At 42.3% G+C, this 23,320-nt stretch overlaps 1 protein-coding gene across 2 annotated transcripts in view; it reads right to left on the minus strand.

Moving 5' to 3' along the window:
• Positions 1–18,356, minus strand: part of NRCAM (neuronal cell adhesion molecule) — a 141,334-nt gene extending 122,978 nt beyond the window's left edge. Inside the window, exon 1 of one of the 2 annotated variants that reach the window (XM_081877812.1) lies at positions 18,174–18,356. The gene's annotated coding sequence lies outside the window, so the exon portion shown is untranslated. Of the gene's footprint in view, positions 1–17,267; positions 17,419–18,173 lie in introns of those variants that run through there. The other variant, XM_081877820.1, reaches the window with a different exon arrangement.
• Between the last annotated feature and the right edge of the window lie 4,964 nt (positions 18,357–23,320).

The raw sequence follows: 23,320 nt of genomic DNA on the forward strand, positions 1-23,320 counted from the left end.
CCCACACTCCAGCCTGCTGCTTTTCACAGACTGGCACCTTCCCCCTCAGTCACACCACAGCCACCTCAATTCATATAACTTCCTCCTCACAAAAACTCTGGCATTGCTTGTCTCAGAGCTCCGGGGACGGGGACGGGGGGCTTCACCCATCTGTTGGCTGGCAGAAAGTCTCTGGCTTGCTGATGGCCCATCTCCCTGTCTCTGCTAATGACCTATGTCCTCAACAAGGGAAGCTGAGTTCATCTATTAGGAGTCTAACTTCCAGTGTAACTCTCCAAGCATTGATTAAATTCTAACACTTACTAAATCCAGGAAGTATTGGTGTGTTGCACCCACAAATTCTGGCACCTAAACTCCTAACACTATTCTTATTTTTAGAAATGAAACCCCCCAGCTGCTTTCATTTGAAAACTGAATGAACTAACTAAAACAAATATAGTCCTCCTTTTCATAATAATAACTAGTCTAAATATTCATTCTACTTATAGCGTATAAAAATCAACTAAATATGAAGATTACTGAAACCTAAATATTAACCCAAATCCAAAAAATATATCCTATAATGATAACAATGTGGAAAAATTTTGGAGAGTTCTGCCTTTAGAGTCATTGACCTAAAATGTAAGAAAGCAAGGTTCATTCATATGCTACTGATTTGTCAACATGCACAAAATAACAGGATTAATATACTAAACTGACATCTGCCTCTGGAAAGCAATTTCAGTGTATAATTATAATGTGGCCTGCTTGCTTCTAGAGATACACTAACCATTTCTATTATATTTAGAGTGAAATTGTTTGTTGGATGGATGTGACAGGATTCTTTTTCCATTGGAATACGCAATTCGTTAGTTTATGCTCTAGAATAATTTGTGACATTTCCTACCCATTAAAAAAAAGGAAAGGACTCTGTTTTTGCACTGAAAAATAAATTGTATGGGGAATAAAAGTCATTTCAGCCAAACATGCACTTGGCATTTCCAGTTGACAATAACAATATTGCTCCTCATTATTTGAATAAAGGGATATAAGGCCTGTCAGGCAAAACCCAAAGTCAAGTGGTGATTTTAAAAAAGAGAGAGTTTTCACCTTTCTGGGTTAGAACAAATTTATAATATTGTTTACTAAAACAACTTTTATCATCAGCCTACACACACCTCATGGCAAATTGTCACAATGATAAGAGTTAGAGTCCAATAGCATCAGGGGGCAGGGAGGGCTACCCCTGCCATAATGGTTTGACCAATAAATACTGATTGGCTGAATACTGGTGAACCTCAACTTAATTATCAACTCCTAGAAACATTTAAGGTAGGGGCAGCTAATACAGAGCCCTCCATATGTTGCTGGACTACAGCTCCAATTACCCCTGAGATTTGACCATGCTGGCTAGGACTGATGGGACCTGGAGTCCAACAACATATGGAAGACATAACATTGGCTACCCCTGCTCTTTGACGTAATAATCTATTGTACTGACACTATAGAGATATTAAGGAGATTAAGAAGTTCTGCTTTGATAGGGTTGCCATATTTCAAAAAGTAAAAACCAGGACACCCCGAAACATGATTTTTCAATTGACTCGCTGAAGATCCAGGACAAATTCCCCCTGGATGCCAATTCCACCTTTGAAATCGCAGAAAATCCGGACGTATGGCAGCTCTAGCTTTGATGAGATAAACAAATCCACAATAATTGTTGGGCAAGCTAGAACTACATTAGGACTTGTCTACAACCTTACACTTTAAATTTGAAGTACTAGTTTTGTTGGTTAAACTCTTACATTGCTCCCAACCCAAGAATGTAACAAGCTCTCACCATCAGAAGTTAGACAGATCATGATCAAAGAGAGGGCATTCTGTCAAGGTTCATCAGTTTGAAAATATCCCCTGAGAGATATCTGCATTGCTGGACCCCAGGCAGTTTCCCAATCAGCACTAACCAGCCCCAAACCCAAAGATGCCTTCACAATGATGTCATGAGACCATTGGCCAAGTAAACTATTTCATTTACCTGAGCTGTTAACTGAATGTTATGTTAATTTTATTTTTGATTCTGAGGTTTCACTGCCTGGCTGCTTTATGCTTTTATTCATGCTTTTGCTGTTCATAATGAATTTATGTTCTTGTTTTTAATTGTATGTATTCCATTTTTAATGTCCCCTTGCAAACTTCTTTGAAATTAGAAAGCAAGGTAGAAATAATTTAAATAAAAAATTACTTCCTTCTAGCTTACCTTTGCTTTCATCAATTTTTCAGCCTTAGTTAGGAAGTGTAACACTTCTTCACTGATATTTCCAAAATAATGCAATTGGTTCCTGGCATAAATAAAGTTGCAAGAAGTGAACTCCTAGATCAAAGCCATGCTCATTGTAAAACCTAGAATTCTCTGCTGATTAATTAAAAGAAAACTATTATCATAAGTTATCAAGCTTTGAAAATTTAGGAATGAAAAGAGAGAGTCAATATTCCCTATACAATGGGTCAGATAACCTAAGCCTAATGATAGATTTTGCGCCATAACTGTGATTTGACCTGCTGCAGCTTGAATACAATCCTGGCTTATTTTATCAAATGGATGTCACATTTTCTCCATTCAAACAGTGGCATGGGAGCCACATCCATGTAGCATAGTCCCAGTGCTGCTCAAGGATTGTGGTGAGCAGGGAAGGAAAACAGCACTCACTTTACTATGAGTTCATATGAATGGGACTACAGCTTTGTCAATTTCTTTGGAGCTAAGGAAGCCCATAACTTCCACAGGATGCTGTGCAGGGCAATCAAAGGGTACCCAGCCCTGCACACTTCCAAAATAAGAATAGGTCAGCTTGAGTTGTGAGACATCCCTTGCTTGGTAGCAGTTCTGGCCCACCCCTTCCATTCTGAAAACTCCAGCAACTGCCAGAGGACCTAGATGACCCTATGAATGCCTAGCTGAACAAGGACTCTTCCCAAAGTTATGGTACCCATCCACCTGCTTTCTCCAAATCCCATTTCACCGGCTGCCCCCATTCTATCTTGTATTGCTGCTGATTACTGGGGAGGGAGAAAATTGCACCCAATCAGGCTGCTGGGCTAGGTTGAAATATTTAAATTTCACTGCCGATCACAGTGCTATACAAGGAACTAGGCAGAAGGCCTTCTTGGTAGTGGCACCCACCCTGTGGAACACCCTCCTATCAGATGTCAAACAGATAAAAAACTACACAACTTTCTGAAGACATCTGGCAGTAGCCCTCTATTATGACTTTTTTAATGTTTGATGTTTCGTTGTGTAGGGCGATGCCTGTATTTCTATATCCTACCCCTACAAAGATTCAACATCATTCACAACTATGCCCTACATGTTTTGGGATCACCCTTCCAACCTTCTAGAGCAGGTGAGATCAACATTCTTGGCCCCAGAGCCTTGGCCAACATTCCAGAGGCCACAGCAGTAAATGTGACGAAAATTAGGTGTTGCCCGCCACACACACTTACCACACACATTTATAGGGCACAGAAACACCCTCAGATGATCTATATAAATCAGCTGAAGTGGTGGGTTTACTGCCATCTCCCATCTCATCAAATGATTGATCTGATTACTGGGGAGGGAGAAAATTGCACCCAATCAGGCTGCTGGGCTAGGTTGAAATATTTAAATTTCACTGCCGATCACAGTGCTATTTTCACTTTATTTTTATTTTTTTGTCTCTGTGTCCAGAACAAAACTGCTTAGGGAGCCAGATTATGCCCTGAAATTGAGAATTAGTCACACATGTGGTAGAGGAAGAATATCATTAGGTTTCTGCCCTGCAGACTAAACATCACCATAATAAACAGGCACCCCAATCACAAAGTAATTATGTGAAGCAGCACTATTAAACAAAATTTTAAAAAATCACTCTGCTGATCTAGTTTCTATCCTAACAACATACATGCTGGTAACCAACAGCTAAGGCTGAAGAACTCACAGGTCAGTACAATTTGCTCCTGTACATAGGATATCAATCTGTTGACTGATAAAAACACAGTAGATACCTAACTAGACAAGGACTTATTACATGATCTTCAACCGGAAGTCATATTTGTTAGTTTCAGTAACTTACCTAAAAAGCAGGCATAATAGTGACACACCCAGGGATATCTTAAAGATATATCAGGTTGTAAATCAGCATTAGACATAGTAAAATAAACATAAAGGTATCTACATAAATCTCATTAATTTCAACTGAATTTAAAATTAGGCTCCAACTTAGAGAAGCATGTAAGTGTCATCTATACCAACTTGCCTTCTGCATTAGAAATCTTTATTTTTAATCCATTTAGATGTATCAGACTATTTATAATTAATTTTAATTTGAAACTGTTAAGAGAAAGGCATTTATTAGCACTTGAGAGAAGGGCAAATATAATGGTATTGATTCCCTTAATTAAAACCAGCAGAAATTATAGATTTCTTTGCTTAGCTTTCCCTCCCCTTCTGATGTGTAACATGTTCTATTACTGACAATCAAGCACAGGCCAGTGACCAAATACATTACCTCCCATATAGTGCCTTTTCCTTTCATTAGTTTATGAGAATACCGGGTGCAGAAAATTATATTCTTGCAAATATACACACTGTTCCTGGAAATAGCAGCAACATCCAGCCCTCATTTCTAACCCAGTTAACAGTTTAGTACCATGTAAATGAAATGAAATATATGATTAGTTTATTTTTAATGTTACCTTAGTTGTAAAATATAATAAAAATGCTAGTTTTAAGTTCAGCATTGTTATTACATTTAACAGGTACCATAACACCACATTTATCCAATCATGTCACTTGAAGCTGAATATATTTTAGCTGCACCAGAAATTGTTTGGGGAGAGAAGGGTGAAGTTAGGAATAAAATATAAGCTTTGTGGTCAGCTGTGACCAACTGGAAACTATATCTGAAAAGTGCAGTGATACACCAGAGGGAATGAATGAATTTCAGGAAACAGCACAGTTTTAAGCATTCATAAAATAAGGCACAACCAACAAAGCAGAGTCACATAAAACAAGCCTTCTGTGCCAGCAGTGTACTTTCAGAAATTTCATTAATTAAAAAGGTCAAGAACTCAAAGTACTGGAACTATCTGAGACTTTGCAGACATTTTCTGAAGCTTAATTACTCGTGACATTTACTATGTACTTTCATCCAAAACTAACATTCACTTATTTATTTGAAGTCATTTTCTCTGAGTGTTCTGCTGCATGGAGCATGCACTTGGACTGCTGCAATATTGTTTTGGGAACCCTTTAGAGCAGCCATGCAGAATTGTTGCCATGGAAGGAGGGGGAGGGAACCCTTGGTTTTTCCACCTTATTATCAGTGGATATTTCTGAACATTTAATGTTTTCTCTTTAGATAGCTCCTAAGGTAACTAGTTTAAAATTTATGACAGCAGTTATTACACCATAAAAACAAAATAGGTTTTCCTCAAATCCTATTATCTACTATTTCAATGAAGATCGCTGCCTTTCCAAGTTATGCATCTTGTAATGCAAATCCCAGCCTCACTCTGATAATGACCTCAGATTGGGTTTAATTTGGGGGATGTTGTCTGTCTTATCTTGTTCCATTATTGATTTCTTAGTCTCCTTGTGTCTCATCAGAAAATTAGGCAAGATGGGAAATTAAAAGTAAATAAATAGTAAATACAGGTAACTTGCAGCTTACACGAAGGTTCATTTCCAGGGGTCCACATGTAAATGTGAAATTGTATAAAGCTAGGAACCCCTGGAACTTACACACACACACACACACACACTGGAGGGCTGCTTACTGCACTCTGGGAAGGTGGCATGAGGAAGAATAAGAAGAGTTTGGATTTGATATCCCGCTTTATCACTACCCGAAGGAGTCTCAAAGTGGCTAACATTCTCCTTTCCCTTCCTCCCCCGCAACAAACACTCTGTGAGGTGAGTGGGGCTGAGAGACTTCAGAGAAGTGTGACTACCCTAAGGTCACCCAGCAGCTGCATGTAGAAGAGCCGGGAAGCGAACCCGGTTCCCCAGATTACGAGACTACCGCTCTTAACCACTACACCACACTGGCTGTCTGACTCTAAGGATGGTTCCAGAGCCCTAATGCCACCTTCTCAAAGCTCAGTGAGGTGGGAAAGAGGCGCAAGGGCTCTGAGAGCTTCCTTGCTTCCCACAGCCCAGTGAGCAAGGAAAGTCCACTGGATGCACAGGTTGGTGGGTGGGAAATAAATAAATGGGGAGTGGGGAATAGTGAATGGTGGGTCATCGTTCCCCACCCCCTCTCCATTTATTTATCTATTTTCCCACCACGACCCAGGCAAAGCTGCAATTGCTTAAGTGAAAACAGTGAGCTACCTGTACACCAGTTGATTCAGGAAGTCTCACACAGTCTGTCCCTGCCCTGTTGGTGTTAATAAAAGAATAAGCTGTGGTTGGTATGCCATGGGTTTTGGTCCAAGGCGCAACTAGAAACAAAACTTTAATTCTGCAGCTTACTGACTGTTTAAAGCCTTTAAATAGAGATTCAGGACCCCAAGGAGCTCAGTAACCCAAGTTCAGTGTCACAACACTTGCTTTTTTGAAAAAAGAAGAAGGAAAGAAAGAAAGTTGAGGGCAAGGAAAGAAAGAGAAGCTGTATCTCTACACTACAAGGCTACTACTTCCATACTAACTGTAATAGCTCCTCTAAGAATTCATAAGATTCTGTTGTTAAGGGCAAATCCTAGAAAAAGAGGCATACCAAGGGTCCCCTGTGCCCCTTCCAGAAAAAACAACAACACTTTACCACAAGAGCCAATTAGAAATTGCTACATTTTATGTTACCCAAGTGGACGCGGGTGGCACTGTGGGTTAAATCACTGAGCCTAGGACTTGCCGATCAGAAGGTTGGCGGTTCAAATCCCCACGACGGGGTGAGCTCCCGTTGCTCGGTCCCTGCTCCTGCCAACCTAGCAGTTTGAAAGCACGTCAAAGTGCAAGTAGATAAATAGGTATCGCTCCAGCGGGAAGGTAAACGGCGTTTCCGTGCGCTGCTCTGGTTCGCCAGAAGCGGCTTAGTCATGCTGGTCATATGACTCAGAAGCTGTATGCCGGCTCCCTCGGCCAATAAAGCGAGATGAGCGCTGCAACCCCAGAGTCGGTCACGACTGGACCTAATGGTCAGGGGTCCCTTTACCTTTACCTATGTTACCCAAGTACTCAAAGCGTTCAGAGTGAGGGTCCAAAGGAAGGGTGAAACAAACTGAATGCCTTTGTGCTGCGGTGCAAGAAGGACAAGAAGCTTCTCCCACTTCTGAGATCATTGTGACAGCAGTGACATGTTGCCACACACCTATATGTCAATCACTCCAAAGTCTTATAGAGGATTTTTTGCACACATGCCTTAGGCCCGTGCCTCTGGTTGGGGCCAGTTTTGCCAAACCCTAGGTACACCTGCCTAGAAAGTTTTGTTATAGATCCCCATTTCCCCCAACCCATACACACATAACTACAATTCCCAGGGTTCCTTTGGAAGTAGAGATTGCTTGCAATGTAGCTAAGTACAGGAGATGACATACCGAAGAAAAATGGCAGGGATAGGAGGTATACACAGGAGGAAAAAATTTAAATTGTATGCCACTGTTTCAGATTGATTCAGCAATGTGAGTCCTGGATCTGAAACTGTTAATCCTACTTGTTTATAGCACAGTATTGTTTTATGCTAGCCAATCTATCTTCCACGGAAATGATAATAATTACCCAAACAAACTCATACAGCTATAATATTTTGTGCAATTCAAATAATTTCCCCCTTGCTTCTTGATGTAGAATCATAGAATCATAGAATCATAGAGTTGGAAGAGACCACAAGGGCCATCGAGTCCAACCCCCTGCCAAGCAGGAAACACCATCAGAGCACTCCTGACATATGGTTGTCAAGCCTCTGCTTAAAGACCTCCAAAGAAGGAGACTCCACCACACTCCTTGGCAGCAAATTCCACTGTCGAACAGCTCTTACTGTCAGGAAGTTCTTCCTAATGTTTAGGTGGAATCTTCTTTCTTGTAGTTTGGATCCATTGCTCCGTGTCCGCTTCTCTGGAGCAGCAGAAAACAACCTTTCTCCCTCCTCTATGTGACATTCTTTTATATATTTGAACATGGCTATCATATCACCCCTTAACCTCCTCTTCTCCAGGCTAAACATGCCCAGCTCCCTTAGCCGTTCCTCATAAGGCATCGTTTCCAGGCCTTTGACCATTTTGGTTGCCCTCCTCTGGACACGTTCCAGTTTGTCAGTGTCCAGTTTGTCAGTTGTAGCACTTTAGGTTCTTAACCTTTTGATGAATGAAACTTCATTTTTGTCCTACTTAGGCAGAAAACTCAGAAAGATCCACTTAGACACGCTACACTTGCTTTGTAGAAATGTGGAAAGGTCATTTCTTTTACTTAATTCTCTAATAGGACGAGAGAGTATCAGAATTAAGTGAGCTGTGAAATAAAAGGTTGCAGTAACACAGCCACAAATTCCAGTCCATTTCATCCTCTTCCTTTGAGTGTAAGGCTTGTTAGAGATTATGATTTGTTTTAGGAGCAAAAGTAGTTGGTTTCTTTCAAGCACTGTCTTTGCACACATCCCCATTCAGCATTATACTATAGATATGCTCTAGAAGTTGTCACCCATTGGGCGGGGGGGGGGGGGGGGATGGTACAGACCTGGCCTAGATATGGAGCTCTAGAAGTTGTTGGCAACATGGTGATTTAATAGCTGGTCTACAGTTGCTATGCTGAAACTGTTGGGAAAGCCGGCCCAAACTATACATTGTGTTAATACCATTTTTAAAATAGAATGTTTAAGATCTACCACTCTTAAGCAGACATGAGAGCCCCGATTCAGACAGGACTGCAGAATGTAAAGGGGACAGTTAACCTTTACCCTGTGCTATTTTTATGCAGCAAATGGAAACAGCACCTTCCCCAGCATCCTGATCAGGATTCACCTTCTATCATTACTTTTGTTAAATGGCACAGCAGATTCTATGAAAATGCAAGTAAAACCAAGTTACAGTGCAATACTTTTCACATTTACCTGGAATCCCAGTTATGTTCAAAGGAACTTCCTCCCTAATAAATGCAATTAGGATTTCAGCCTTACTTTGATTTGAAGAGGGGTAAACAAATATTCAAGGTGGCGCTGTGGTCTAAACCACTGAGCCTCTTGGGCTTGCCAATCAGAAGGTCAGTGGTTTGAATCCCAGCAATGGGGTGAGCTCGGTCCCAGCTCCTGCCAACCTAGCAGTTCAAAAGCACAAGTGCAAGTAGGTAAATGGTGTTTCTGTGCTCTGCTCTGGTTTCATCAGAAGCAGCTTAGTCATGCTGGCCACATGACCCGGAAAAACTATCTGCGGACAAACTCTGGCTCCCTCGGCCTGTAAAGCGAGATGAGCACCACAACCCCAGAGTCATCTGCGACTGGACTTAACTGTCAGGGGTCCTTTACCTTTACCTTTAGACAAATATTCAGGGTGACTAAGTTCTGAGTTGAGCCTGCATGTGGCCAGTATTCTAGCTATAGAGTTCTGCTCTGTCCCTGTCATTTACTTTATAACAAAATACTTCATGTATACCAAGCAAGCACATTTCCAAGTGTACACAAATCTAACTACTAGGGCTCTCCATATGCAAGCCTTTATAATTCAGGGGTGCAAAATTGTGGAGGTGCTGAATAGTGGCTCGTAGAAGGAATGCTTTCACTGTAGCATCTGTGCACACAGTGGTATCTTTGCAAACACAAAGTAGCATCAGCTGACACTATCCATGCACTATCCTGTTTGGGGATTAGTCATTTTGTTGCTTCTAAATTTTATGGTAAAGCAGCATATGCTATGCTTGGCTAGTAGCAGCATTTTCAGTATGACAAAGTTTACTGCTGAGCTACGTTTTATGGATTTCCCCCCTCAAAAATCAAAGGCAGCTCAACAGATTGCAACAACACTGGAATAAATTGTACAGAGATCAAAGCGCTTCTAGAAATAAGGCTCTAACAAATGGTCTCCATAGCTAACATCATGGGGAACTGGGGTGGCATGCAGGGCGCAATAGGACATCCATGCAGCGGCAAACAGAGCCACAGAAGAATGGAAAACAGCAGCAGGAAGAGAGAGTTGTGTCCAGTGTTCTGTGAACGGAACTCTGTTTACACAAGGGGACTTCCCCTTTCTCTCCTCTCACTTGACACCCCAAGATTCTTCTAGAGATTCTCCCAACCCCCTGGAGATGATTTTGAGGGTGCACAGGAGGCTGCAGGGGAAAACAGAAGAGGGGAAAGTTCTGTTCTGCACGTGGAAGGGGAATGCTGGATACCAACCATGGTGTTTACGTAGCTCTTGGCAGCACTTCAAACATCAAATCTCCTTCATAGAAGAATCATAGGAGATTGGGTCCATAAGAACATAAGGCAACCCTGCTGGCCACCCCTGCTGGCCTATCTAGTCCACTATAGAAAGATCACAAGCAAGCCATGGGAACACCAGCAGAAGAAAGAGCATTGCAGGGGGTTGGATTCTCATGGTCCCTTTCAACTCTATGATTCTATGATGCTGCTGAAGGTGTTCAGGGCCTCTAATCCTTGCAGTAGCTTATACGTATCATGACAAGTAGCCACCATGACAGCCTTATCTTCCAATAATTTATCTTGGAATTCTCTTTTAAAGTTGTCCAGGTGGGTGGTCATTGCTACATTTTGTGGTGGTGAACTCCGTAGTTTAACTGAGTGCTCTGAGGACAAGTGTGGATCAGACACAGAATGTAGAGTTTGAGCCCCTCTAAGAATGCAGAGATCCAACTCAGTACAGTATATCCATGCCTTCCTCAATGTGCATGCTTCCAAACATACACTATAGGTTTTAAAACTGAACTGAAGACTGATATTATACATTAAGTGGGGGTTCAAAATTTAACTAAGAAGTAAGCTTTATTTAACAGAGGTCTACAGTAACATTTTTTTAGCATATGAAAAGATGTAGCCACAGCAAGGAGGAGACTGTGGAGGGGTGAGTTGACCAAAGTATATATTTCACCCAATTTTTCTGAATGTTTGCCTTGCATAAAATAAAATAAAATATTGCCCTTTCATTTATGTAGTTATTTAAACAACACTTTATCTAAATTCTCTGTAAATCTACCCCTTGTCTCCAGTGTTCTGGCAAACAACATGAAAGTACTGGGGGAAATAATTTTTATTTCATTCATTTCATTTAACATCCATTAATCAGGTAAATATATTTATATTTTGTATCTCCAGCGCTCTGTAACGTCCATCCCATTACCATCAGACAGACAGATAGGGTGAGTGTGTAAATGAGTGGGACCCCATAAGAGGATGTAAACTTCTGGGTTGACATTTTTTGGCACAAAGGATATTCATGTGCCCACAGCAGTTTTAGGCTCACCGCTAGGTATAAAACATCTAGAACAGAAAGTTAATGAAGGGGTGGAATACATATAGCAAGGTGAATTCTGCAGGCTATTTATACAGATCCTTCACAAGCTATCTCTAGGACATTTTAATTAATTAAATAAATAAATATTTAAAGATATCAGCTCTTATCCTCCTAGCACATATACCAGCGGGAGTGCCAGGATTTTCCAGCTGAAACATCACATAATGAGAGCTAAGAAAAAACCCTCAGGCTTCAAATTTATAGCCCTCCTGCATGGGTTCTAAGCCCCTTAGAAGAGCTACAAGTTGTCCCAACTTAATTATAGCTTGTTAAATTGACAATTTAAATTGCTAATTCACTTCTGGGGTCATTTGAAAAGCTACCCAATCCTGTACTGAGATTCTCTTGTCACATCCAAAATGTTTTGACCAAAACATGCCTTGTGCATCAAAAACAACCACAAAAAAATGTTCGAGTGTTGACAGAAAAGTGTACAATTCGAGGATTTATATTTTCTTGATGAATAGGGTTTTTTTTAAGTAATCATTGTGTTTACTGCTTTAAACTATGAACAGAAAAGCACCATATTTCCATCTCATGTGTTCTTAGGTGTCAAGTCATCCAAGTCAAACATCAAACAAAAAAATGCAAAATAAGCTCCCCATTATTAATTCATTGATTATCAAGATTAATAGGTCTCTGTACTCAACGCACAATCACATGGGAAAGGCAGAAGAAGATAAGAAGAGTGTAGGCGAAACAATTTAGCAAGACAAGTAAATTTGATTGTGTGATGGATCCAAGGCCTTGGCCTTAAATCACATTTGAATGTCTCACTACCTACAATATTTTTTATAACCTTGTCAAATAACTAGATTTTTATTGCACATCTTAATCAGAGGCTGAACACATTTCTATCTATCCTCCTATGTGTTGGTTCATCACCATCTGTCACGTAAAGCTCCAGCAGATACGAAAATTTCAATTCAATAAATGCACTCTGCACTCAAACTAAGCTATCATTCACATTTAGACATGAGACTTGAATTCTTTTTCAGTGTTCTTCAACTCTGACCCAGCTCTACCCCCTCCTTCACTGAAAAGGGCAAAGACAACAGCCCAGCAAGTGGGACAGGCAAAACAGACCTCCTTTGTTCACTTTTTCCCCTTTCAGTTTTCTATTGAGGTAAATAACTGAAAAGCTCAGCCAGTCTTCAGTGCCTCTGAAGAAAGCAGTACAGCTAGCCTGAAACTACGCCTACTGATCAACATATAAGAGTATTATGAAGCTCGTGGGACATCATGTTAATCTTGCAAAATAATGTATTGAAGGGTAATTGATGAAGTGAATTTGTATTTATCCGCATTTTCTAAACATATAAACAAAGTGACTTTAGATAGTATACTTGACAAAATTTAAATTAGAGTTATTTATATTACATGTGCTGAATTTTTTGAATACTGCCTGCCCACTCAAGAAGGGAAAAGCAAATAATTCAATGCATAGTACATATGACCTCCTACATTATTCCCACAGCTTACACTGCTGAAAAACACACTTTTCTGTATGGATTTCAGCTGGGGGTTTTTTAATTGTATTCGCAGAGCAGAATAAAACTAAAGTAAAACCTACTGCCATCCTTCCTAATGTCTCTTAAAAGCCTCCTTGCACTCCCTCCAAACAGATATCTGGCAGGTTGACAAAACAAAAATATGAGGACTATAATATGGTAATTCACAGAGTGATTTGGAGCAATTACAGAAATGGCCCATCAGTGGATATTCAGTATGGATTTATTTACTATTGATTTGCTCTGCTGAATATTTAATTGAACTGCTTAATAGTCCTAACCAGTCTTTTTTAAAAATATATATATAATTGGTGATCCTAAAATTTATACTCAGTCTCAGATTAAAGCTTCATGGGCTAAATAAAATGAAATCACATCTATTGAGTTGTGGTTTAAATTTTGTATACCAACAAGAAAGCTAAATGTTTATACCATATCAGTTCCCTTCCTCCTGTTACATGTATGGTTAGAAAAATAAAGGCTACCTAGTTGATTATTAAGAATTCATATACATGACCATGCAATAGAGTTCATTGCACTGGTAACACCTGCACCGATTTAAGCATAATTTGCATTGGGAACGTTTTATCCATTTATAAATAATAATACAATACAAGAGTTTTAGCTTCCTCACAATCAGTGGCTGGAGCCAAAGTTCCGTATGTGCTCCAGTGTTGCATAACAAGCTCTCAGATGTGAAACAGCTTCCATTTCACTTAGATTCTGGAGCCAAAAGGGATGTGCCCCCCCCAAAAAAACTAAAGTAACTGTGAAATCCTTTCAGCATACAGAAGGAACAGGTTCAAAGAAGCCGCTGTACAGGTAAGGCTGTGGATCAAGTTTTGTTGCATGATTGCATCCCTCCTGCAGTGCCATCCTCAGATACTGTCATATGTGGAGCAGGCTGTCACACATGACATCTCTCCCCACTCATTTCTTTAAAAAATGACACTTGGAAGGGAAGATGGAGCCCCTCTGGAATCGACTGCCTGAAGAGGCTGCTTCATACTGCTTAACAGTAAGTCCATCTTTGTACTTGATCACACTACTTGTTGAGTGACATCTCACTCTGCACACAGGCCCTGATGGCAGCAAGCTAACCAGCAACAAATATGGTTTTGGTCCTAGATATTTTACATCAACCAGCAGTTGATTTATATGGTTCAGTTGTCCGATTATGATAATTAGTACCTGTTACAGAAATTAGTGTTATGTCATAGGTCAGAAATTATACATGCATCTAACAGCACCGTCAGCAGAAGCTGTGCATGAGGACTTCCACTTGTGCAATGGGGCTTCCCTTCTCTCCTCTCCCCCCCCCCTGAAATTGGCCGGGGGTGGGTGCGTGGGAGAACCAGCATGCAGGGGGAGAAGATGGAGGATCATACCATTTTGGCAAGCCGAAATGCTTGTGCAGACAGAACAACTGGAAAAGTGCCATGTTGAATTCCACCCAGGATGTTTTTTTAACTGGCGTTTTGCAATTTGTATAGTGTGCTTTAAAAGGGACTATTTCAACAATGATGAATGAATTGCTCTGTAAAATAGCTTGCATCGATAGCAATCTATAGGTACTAACACCATGAACACAGATAAATCACTCATTTGGGTTGCATATAGCAATCACAGCTACAAATTAATTTCCTAGCAAGTTTTGGGAAAATAGATATTGGGGGGGGGCATAGTCTCTCTCTTTCTAATGTTCAAAGCTGGTGCCACTGCCTAAACAACTAAAACAGCACCATCCACACAGAAGAGAAAGATATCAGCAGAAACAGGGAAACATCCAAAGTTTGCAGAAGTGCATTGAAGTCTGAGCAGTGCTGTGGCTAGGGAATGTTGCCTGCCTGTTGGAGAAACCACACATATCTGGATGTAAGGAGAACAGGAATATTGTGGAGGACATAATTGACTGGAGTAGTGAGCAGGTGTACTCTATACTGCAACATTTTGTTGCAGCTCTCACTTGTATCATACCAATAGCATTTAAAACATTATTCAAATCTATGCCCCTTTAACCTATGCCCCTTTAAAGATATGAAATAAAAAGTGACGGGTGTGATTTTACTCACCTTACTAATATTAAGTAACATGCCACTTATTTCTGTTATGTGTAAAATGCTCACAAAAAGATGAAAGTATAACATGTTTCTTTCACAGTGAAGTTTTAGTACATATCTATTCAAATTCAATGGGTCTTACTTTCAGGTAAGTGTGTGCATATAGGATTGCAAGTTTCAGTCTCTGAAGTTTCTTAGAAACAGACCCCTGACCTCAGAATGCGTACAGACATCTTGATAAAAGGTATCATTTCAGAGCATGTGGAGGATGCAGATTAGACTATGTTTAATCACAAAGTGGCAAACAAATACACAATACTGTAGTTGAAGGAAACCAAACTGAATAACAAGCCAAACTCAGTTACTACGTCCGTAGATGTAGGCTTCACATACGGGTTGGCAATCCAAACTACTACTTTAGGTGCACCTGACGGAATTTTTATACACCCCCTCCACCTTTTGAGTACCTGACCTGTGTCATTCCACAAACTTAAAACTGAAGCTCCCTCCAGCTTTAAGAACTACTTATCCTGCAGGATGGGAGTCTACTGTCCAAGACCAACAAGTTCAAACCACCCCTTGGGTGCTGTGAACCAATTGCTCTTTCTCTCTCTCTCTTTTAGGTCCTGGCTATAATTGACAACATACTCAATCTTTTACTGGTGATAGCCTGCACTTGAAGCATTTGTGTTATTCCTAGAATGAACATAGCAAAGAAAACAGTTGTTTCACTGTATAATCAATATAAAAACAGCAGTGTATTGTTAACTAAGCCACAGGAATCTGAGCTCAGGTTGACATGCTTTTTCTACACTGAACCAAAACTTTGCACAGCTCCCCCGAAAATTAGCAGACGAAAACCAAGTTAATTGACACTTGTAGCCAGGAGATTCACTGCATTGCTTGCATTCATGGACATTTTCTAATGAGTGTCAAAGATGGGGAAAGTAGCACAGTAAGTCACCTCAGCACCCCCTATGGATATTCCTGTTTCACATATCAAGTCCAGTTGTTTACACACCACTTGATTTAATCCCAGTTGGCTTTGTAAACAACCCTCATATACAAGAATGCTGACATTCTTTTGCACCTTAGTTTGCTTCTTTCCCTGTTATTAAAACATATAGCTATTCCGTTACATTCCATTAGATATCATACACATGCACCCATGTCCACATATTCAAGAGCGAAATGCAGAGGAGACAGATCATGAACGCGAGATGAAGTAATAATAATTGAATGACCCATTTATGAGATTGCATTTTCTGGAAAAACACAGTTGATATACACTCCGCTCAGGCTACCACCTGGCTAGTCATTTCTGTATATGGCAATGCGTTCTTTTGGAGCGAAGTAAACCCTGCTTCGCAAAGTGGATCATTTACCCCTTGGTTGTGAAAGAGCTTTTCTCCCCAAAGCGCCCCTTCTCCAAACCGAGACTCATCAAATCTGCGTGGCACAGATGGAGGAGGAAGGAAAGACGAGCGGGCCTCTTAAAACCCTAATCCTCAGCTGCGTTGGCTTGCTTCAGCATAGACAGCTCCTTTCCCCCACGCAGACAGTTGCACAGGCTGCAAGGAGCCTGGCCCAAATCTGGCGGCCACTGGGGGGTGGCTGGCTGGCTGGCTGGCTGGCTGAGAGAGAGAGAGAGAGAGAGAGGCAGAGCTCGGCAAAGCAGGCAGCCTGTTGCCCCCTTCAGCGGGCCTGAAATGGCGACTGTTGTCAACCTCCGCCTGGGTGGGAGAGGCTGAGCTACACGCCGCGAAAGAAAGCACGGCAGGAGGGCAGGAGGGGCTCGCCTCTTGGCCTCCGCCACTCCTTCCCAAGCAGCCCGACCTTCCCAGCCCCAGGGCAGAGGAGCTGGGGGCAGGAGACCCTCCCCAGTCCAGGCTACCAGCAAACGATCGCCGCTCCAAACTCTGGATGGAGGGATGGTGACAGCCAGGGGCTCCAATTTGAAGAAGGTGGTGGTAAGGTAAGCCCCGCCCCACACAATCGATCGCAAGACGTGGTGCACGCACAACATTGGGATGGCATTGCCCATCAACTTTGGTGGGGGGCGGGCGGGCGGGCGGGCACCTCAAATATGTCATGGGGCCCCTAGAAGTTGGCTCCTATGGTGACAGGCGCTTTCCGAGGAGGGGTGGGCCCACACCTGTAGCACACAAAGGTCTCTCCCCTACCCAGCCCCAGCAAGCAAACCCAGCCCCACAACTCCTACCAGACACCCATCGTGGCCGCCAGAGGAGTCGTGACCTGCAAACAGGGTGGGCTGCTGCTGCTGCTGCTACAATGAGCCTGGCTGTCCCCCGCCGTGGAGATGCACGGCGGAGGCACACCCACACGGCGAGAGAAAGAGCCACCTCTGCCATCGCACATCAAAGAAACGCTGGGCCGGGGGGGGGAGGGGAATCCCGCCTCTCCACACCCCCCCCCACCTACTAGACACGGCCTCGAGGGAGAGAGTCTTGGAGGTTCGATGCCCAAGGGGCTCCCGGGAGTCCCCTCAGCCCTCGCGCGCTTCCTGGAAAGCGGAGGAGTTGGAGCCACCAGGATGCCTGGCTGGGCGTCAGCTTATGGCACATCCCTCTACACATGGCGACTTCTTCGGCCCGGCTGGCCCACGGGGACACCCCCCCCCTCCCCGCCTGCTCGCGTTTCCCTGGGTGACCCCATTGCGGACCACGGCCGTTATATAATTCCCCTGCTCCCTCCGCTTTCTGGCGAAGACAAGGGCGAGGGGGTTCTTTGATGGGTTGTTTGCCAGGAGCGGGGCTCGTCCCTCTCCTCTCTCTCTCTCTCTCTCTCTCTCCTCTGCCCGGCTACCCAGGGCGCAGGAGGGTGGCTCCCAGCCAGGCTATCCCCGCAAACAGCGGCGGCCAGTTGCCATGGGGAGCTGCGGCGGAAGACGAGCTCGGCGTCGCCTCAGCGCCAGGGCTGGGCAGGGCTGGCTGGGCGCGGGGGCCCGCGCTGGTGGGTGACAGGCAGCCACCCCGCACCCACCGCCCCTCCCGCGCGAAGGCAGCCGCCCTGTTGCTACCGAGCGCCCCGCTGCTAAGACACCCCACCTCAAGACCCCATAATATATATATATCGCCGCTCCATATATATGAAGCTCAGGACTCACAGTTAGTCGTAGGCGGGGAGCCGGAGAGAGAGAGAGATAGCGCGCGTCTCTTTCTCCTCAGGGGGCTCGCTCTCTCCTCCCTCAGGTCCAGCGAGCTTGGAGAGGAGAGCTCACTCAGGCAAGGCAAGGCGAGCTCGCGCGCGCTCCAGAGCCTCTCTCGCCTCCCTATTTCCGACCAGAACGAGCCCGGCGCGCGCCCGCCCCTGCCTGAGAGACGAGGAGGCGGGAGAAAAAGGATGAGCGCGTGGAAGGTGCCCTCACCCCACCCAGCTGCCTCCTTCCCAGACGCTGCGCGCGCGCTGCTGTGCCCTCCTCAGGCGGCGAGATTACTTCCACGCCGTCTGACAGGGCGCGCTGCCTCTCGCAGCACAGACACGCGCCGCCGCTGCCATGCCCCCAAACCTGGGAGGGCGACGGCCAGCAAACGCCTGACAGAATTGTTATCTGTCCCTCCCTACTGTTTAAGTTATGTAATGGGCGATAGGAAGCGGGACCTGTGTGTACCCCATTGTTCACAGAAATGTAGAGCTGGAAGGGACTCCCCCCCCCCCCCAGCATAGCTGTCAACGTTTCCATTTTATTAAAGGGAAATTCCCTTATTCCGAATAGGATTCCTCGCAAGAAAAGGGGAAAGTTGACAGCTATGCCCTCGAGGGTCATCTAGCTCAACTCCTTGCACTGAAGGAATCATAGAGGCCCAAGTACTAGGGGCTGAAGTCCCTTCGCTACCCCCCAATAAAATATTTTGAGGGGGCCACCCCCCAAGTTGATGGGCATTGGAATTCAAATGGTGTGTGCGCGTGCCATGTCATGAGATTGATTAATAATAACAATAACAGTAATAATTTATACCATGCCCATGTGGCTGGGTTTCCCCAGCCCCTCAAGGTGGTTCCCAACAGAATATTAAAAACACAATAAAATAACATCTAAACATTAAAAACTTACTTAAACAGGGCTGCCTTCAGATGTCTTCAAAATTTTGCAAGATGGGGCTTACCTGGGTGCCCCAAATATTTTATTTGAGTTGGCAAACCCCGCCCCCCCCGGCAGGAATCTCAGCTAGACCATACAAGGCATCTACTAAATAATTATTTGATCGCCAAATAAGTATTTCGTATCTCTACTGGATATATAAACCATTTGTCCAAACAAAGGCTAAGAAGAATGCACAAACTTTTTTAGTATCGGCAATGAATGTTTAAACTAGTTTGCATTATAAATTGCTGAATGATTAGTAGATTTATATGTGCACAAGCATGTATGTTCAACACATTCATTCTTAAGCTGGCAAGCTATGAATGCCTAAGAATCTTGTGTGCAAAACCCAGTCTCAAACAGTAAAAGGGAAATCTTGTGCTATTTGGGCCATTAGGACTGTATGATACTGCCTGGGGAGGCATATTTTCCACCACCCTGCAATATGCACCCCATCTGTATATGCATGTTGCACACACATAGGTATTTAAACAGGTATGTGGATTACTTGTGTCTTGCTGAATTGGGGCGCATTAATTCTTTGCAGAAACCACAGAGAAGAGAACTGTACTGTGGCAAAAAAATAATAATCAAACAATCTAGGACAGAGAGAGATGCAAGCAAAGCCACCCACCCATCCAAGAGTTTGTTTGAGCTGCCCACCAAGTACCCTGATGCCTTTTTGCAATATTAGAATTGCTTGTTTAAATCTAATTCAAGTAAGCTGCATTTGAGTAATTTGTACACTGAAAGGCAGGATATAAATAATTGTAATAAATAACCTGTCTGATCAGTGAGAAATAAGGTTACCTCACTCCACATAGGACATGTCCTCAGAACAATGTTGCAAACGAAGAAGCCATAAGAGTATATGGTCAGTGAATAATAAAATATATTGTTCATACTGGCTGCAGATTCTTCAACTGGAGAAGCCACTTTAACAGCCTTTGTATTATTGCACTATAGGAATTTGTGCACCTGCTAAATCCAGGTTGCTGTGATAGCACTCCTCCCACCTTGTATTTCAATAAGGACTTGTGCTCGCATTACAGGAAGGCACAATTTATATGTTCTAAGGCTGCAATTCTATGCCTACTTAGTGAAAGCAAATCCCACTGAACTCAGTGAGACATACTTCTAAGTAATTGCATAGGTTTGGACTACAAAGTTAATGCAACACATTCCAGAGCAAACTAAGCTCCTTGCCACTTCAATTTTTTTTTTTTACATGTATAATGGCTTTTTAAAGTTTGCTTTCTGTAAAAACAACTAACACTTTACATGAATAAACAGCTATCAGTAGTGAAAAATTTGCACGTTTCATTTTTTAAAAACCTTGAGTAATATTGTAGTGAAACGGAAATAAGTATCACACCAAAGAAAGATAAATGTGTCTATTGTAAGATGCTGTACTGTTTGGTGTATATATACCGTATATATATAGTAATGAGGCCTGGTTTTCCAGCATACCATCTACAGTATACCCTAATATAATGTGTTCAAAGAACTTGTCTAAGGGGGAAAAAAGCACTACAGTGTAGTCTTTTAGAAAATACACAAAGATAGTACTGTGCTATCTAGAATAGGGTACTTGAAAATAGTTAGCACCAAATATAAAGCTTTAGTACAAAGCTGTTAATTAAGCCAAATCCAAACCAGAAAAGGAGTTAAAAGCAAGGCAGTACAACCCTGGAACAGAAGTTTAGGGGGATCTCTGCCATTCCCAAGTATGACACAAAAAGTTCTTGCTTCCTTAGATACAGCACATTATTTTCCATGTCAACATTACAAATTCCTACGTAACTAGCTTCAATAAAGCTCAACAGAAAAAAACAGAAAACCAGGATTTAATTAATGAATTGTAGGAGCAAAATACAGAATCAGAACTAGGCATTAAAGTTTGCACCCACTCCTCAACACTCTAACCCCTCTCTGAAGTAACTGGAGTGTTTTGATGTTTGTACGTGGGAGAAGAGATGATTGGGTTCCAAGCAGGAAAACCTTGGAAAGCACTGCCTCAGCCTGAGAACAGAGCAAGGCTTAAGAAGTTTGTTAAAAGCTGAAATTGTTATATGAAAACAATATTGTTATTTCTCAGAGAAAACACACAGTGCAAACTACAGAATGCCTACTCAAGATAGAGCAGCATAGAGTTCAATGGGTCTTACCCCTAACTGAAGTGGGTATAGGATTTCAGCCATATTTTATTTAATGGAACTTAAATTACACCTTTCATAATGTATGTCCCAGGTCAATTTGCAAATGATCTTTTAAACAAAATAATAAATTTAGAACAAACCTATTAAAAAGCAACCTATAGCACATTATTTGGGGGGGGGACACCAACCAAATCACTGAATTCAATGGACTTAAATCCAAATTTTGACAAGTGTACTTTCCGTATACTATAGTTGGATTATACTCCATACAATTAAAATAGCAATTAAAGCAGCAAAGCTGCAAAGTCACTTACCAACACTATTTTTAAGTACAAACTGTTAAAATACATCAGAAAATAAGAATGCCTTAACCTGATCCCTGAGAGACAACCAAGTTGGTGATAGGTAAAGGAGGGGTTATTTTACCATGGTTTTGCCAGGATTCCCCCACCCCCCACCTAGTGAAATACTAAGAACAGATGACACAGGCGGTGCGGTGAAAAAAAGAGGACCTCTAAATTTAGGCAGGAAACACAGCATGCTTTTAAATCTGTAGACTATAATTGTAAGTCTACAATTTTTACCAGCTGCCCTTAATAGAGAGCCTCCATCAAGACTAACTGGGCAAATTTTAGCACTACTAAAGCCATGGTCTTTATGGAAACAAAATAAGATGGTGGGTGAATAATACACTGGTTTGGTAGTCAGTTGGCTGCAGCATTCAGGCTACTAGCAAATCCAATGTAGATTGTGAAATAGAGGCTAAAGATATGATTAATCTAAAACACATACATCTATCTCCTGGATGCCCGGCTGAGTTGATCCAGAGCAAATTCTGAAAATATAATGGTGAACACTTCTCCATGAGAACAGCTGGCTTACAGGCACAAGGTTAAACCTTGCCACACAGAAAGAGCTGCATGAAGCTACCATTTGATTCAAGTTAAATGATGGTATTTAACCTTTCCTCCTTTTAGCACTACACAATTAGGTTTGCATCATTAGAACATAAGAGCACCACCAATGATCTTCTAATTGCTATGTTACATAGCACTCTAATTTTTGCATGGTGATGTGCTGGGTTCTTGAAATGCGAAACAGGAAGACTTAAATTCCTCCCCAAAGCCCTGCAAGTTATTTGGTGTTTGCAGAGAAAAAACAACTTATGAGCAGTAACTGCAGTTGCAAGATTTTAGATGAAGGCTTAAGAGCTCTGATCAAAGATGAGACCATCTCTTATATTTCTTCTTCTCCATACCACAGAGAACATTCCTTAAAAATTAATACGTATGGCACTAACAACTTTAGAACCTGCACTGAATTTATCTTTCCATTCTTTCCACATTACTTACAAGCAAAATGGAACACGTTTTTTCCTCTTATGAAGTAGACAGGCATAAGTGTGATTTATCACACTTGTATCCCACCTTTTGTTCCTGGAACTGTATGTCCCACCCCACCCCACCTCCAATTTTATCTTCATAAAACTATGATGGGTCAGTCACCATCACAGTTTAATTTGGGTTTACCCAGAAAACTTCATGGCCAAGAAAAAAAATGGTTGTTCACTAGGTATCTTGTTCAACAGGATCAGCCTGGAAGCAGTGGCCACTCAGTCCACCTGACCCTGCCACACTGCCATTTTGATTCATCCAGAATGTAATGTTGTACATAAAGCAAGAACAGTGGAACAATTTGCACAACTGCCTGAGGGACAGATCTCCATCAAGTTGACAAGTCTATCACTCTATGCGTATCTTCAGGTTGTCCAACAGAGAAACTAAATCCTAATTAGCATTAGACAAAGTATACATTACCTTTAGGGCTAGGCATCCCAATATTTTCTTTTGTGAAAACTCTGTTCTGTGAACGACCTCAAACAGTCCACAACTGTTAGCCTTTGCATTTCAGTTCACTGCTACGCACAATGCATACAGACAGACTTAAGAGAATAAAACTTATAGAATTAAGCTGTCAAAGCAATGCAGAGTAGAATGGAAAAGTCTCAAA

This window comes from Podarcis erhardii (genome assembly GCF_964252035.2).
Source record: "Podarcis erhardii genome assembly, chromosome: 10".
In the NCBI taxonomy this organism is placed as follows: Eukaryota; Metazoa; Chordata; class Lepidosauria; order Squamata; family Lacertidae; genus Podarcis; species Podarcis erhardii.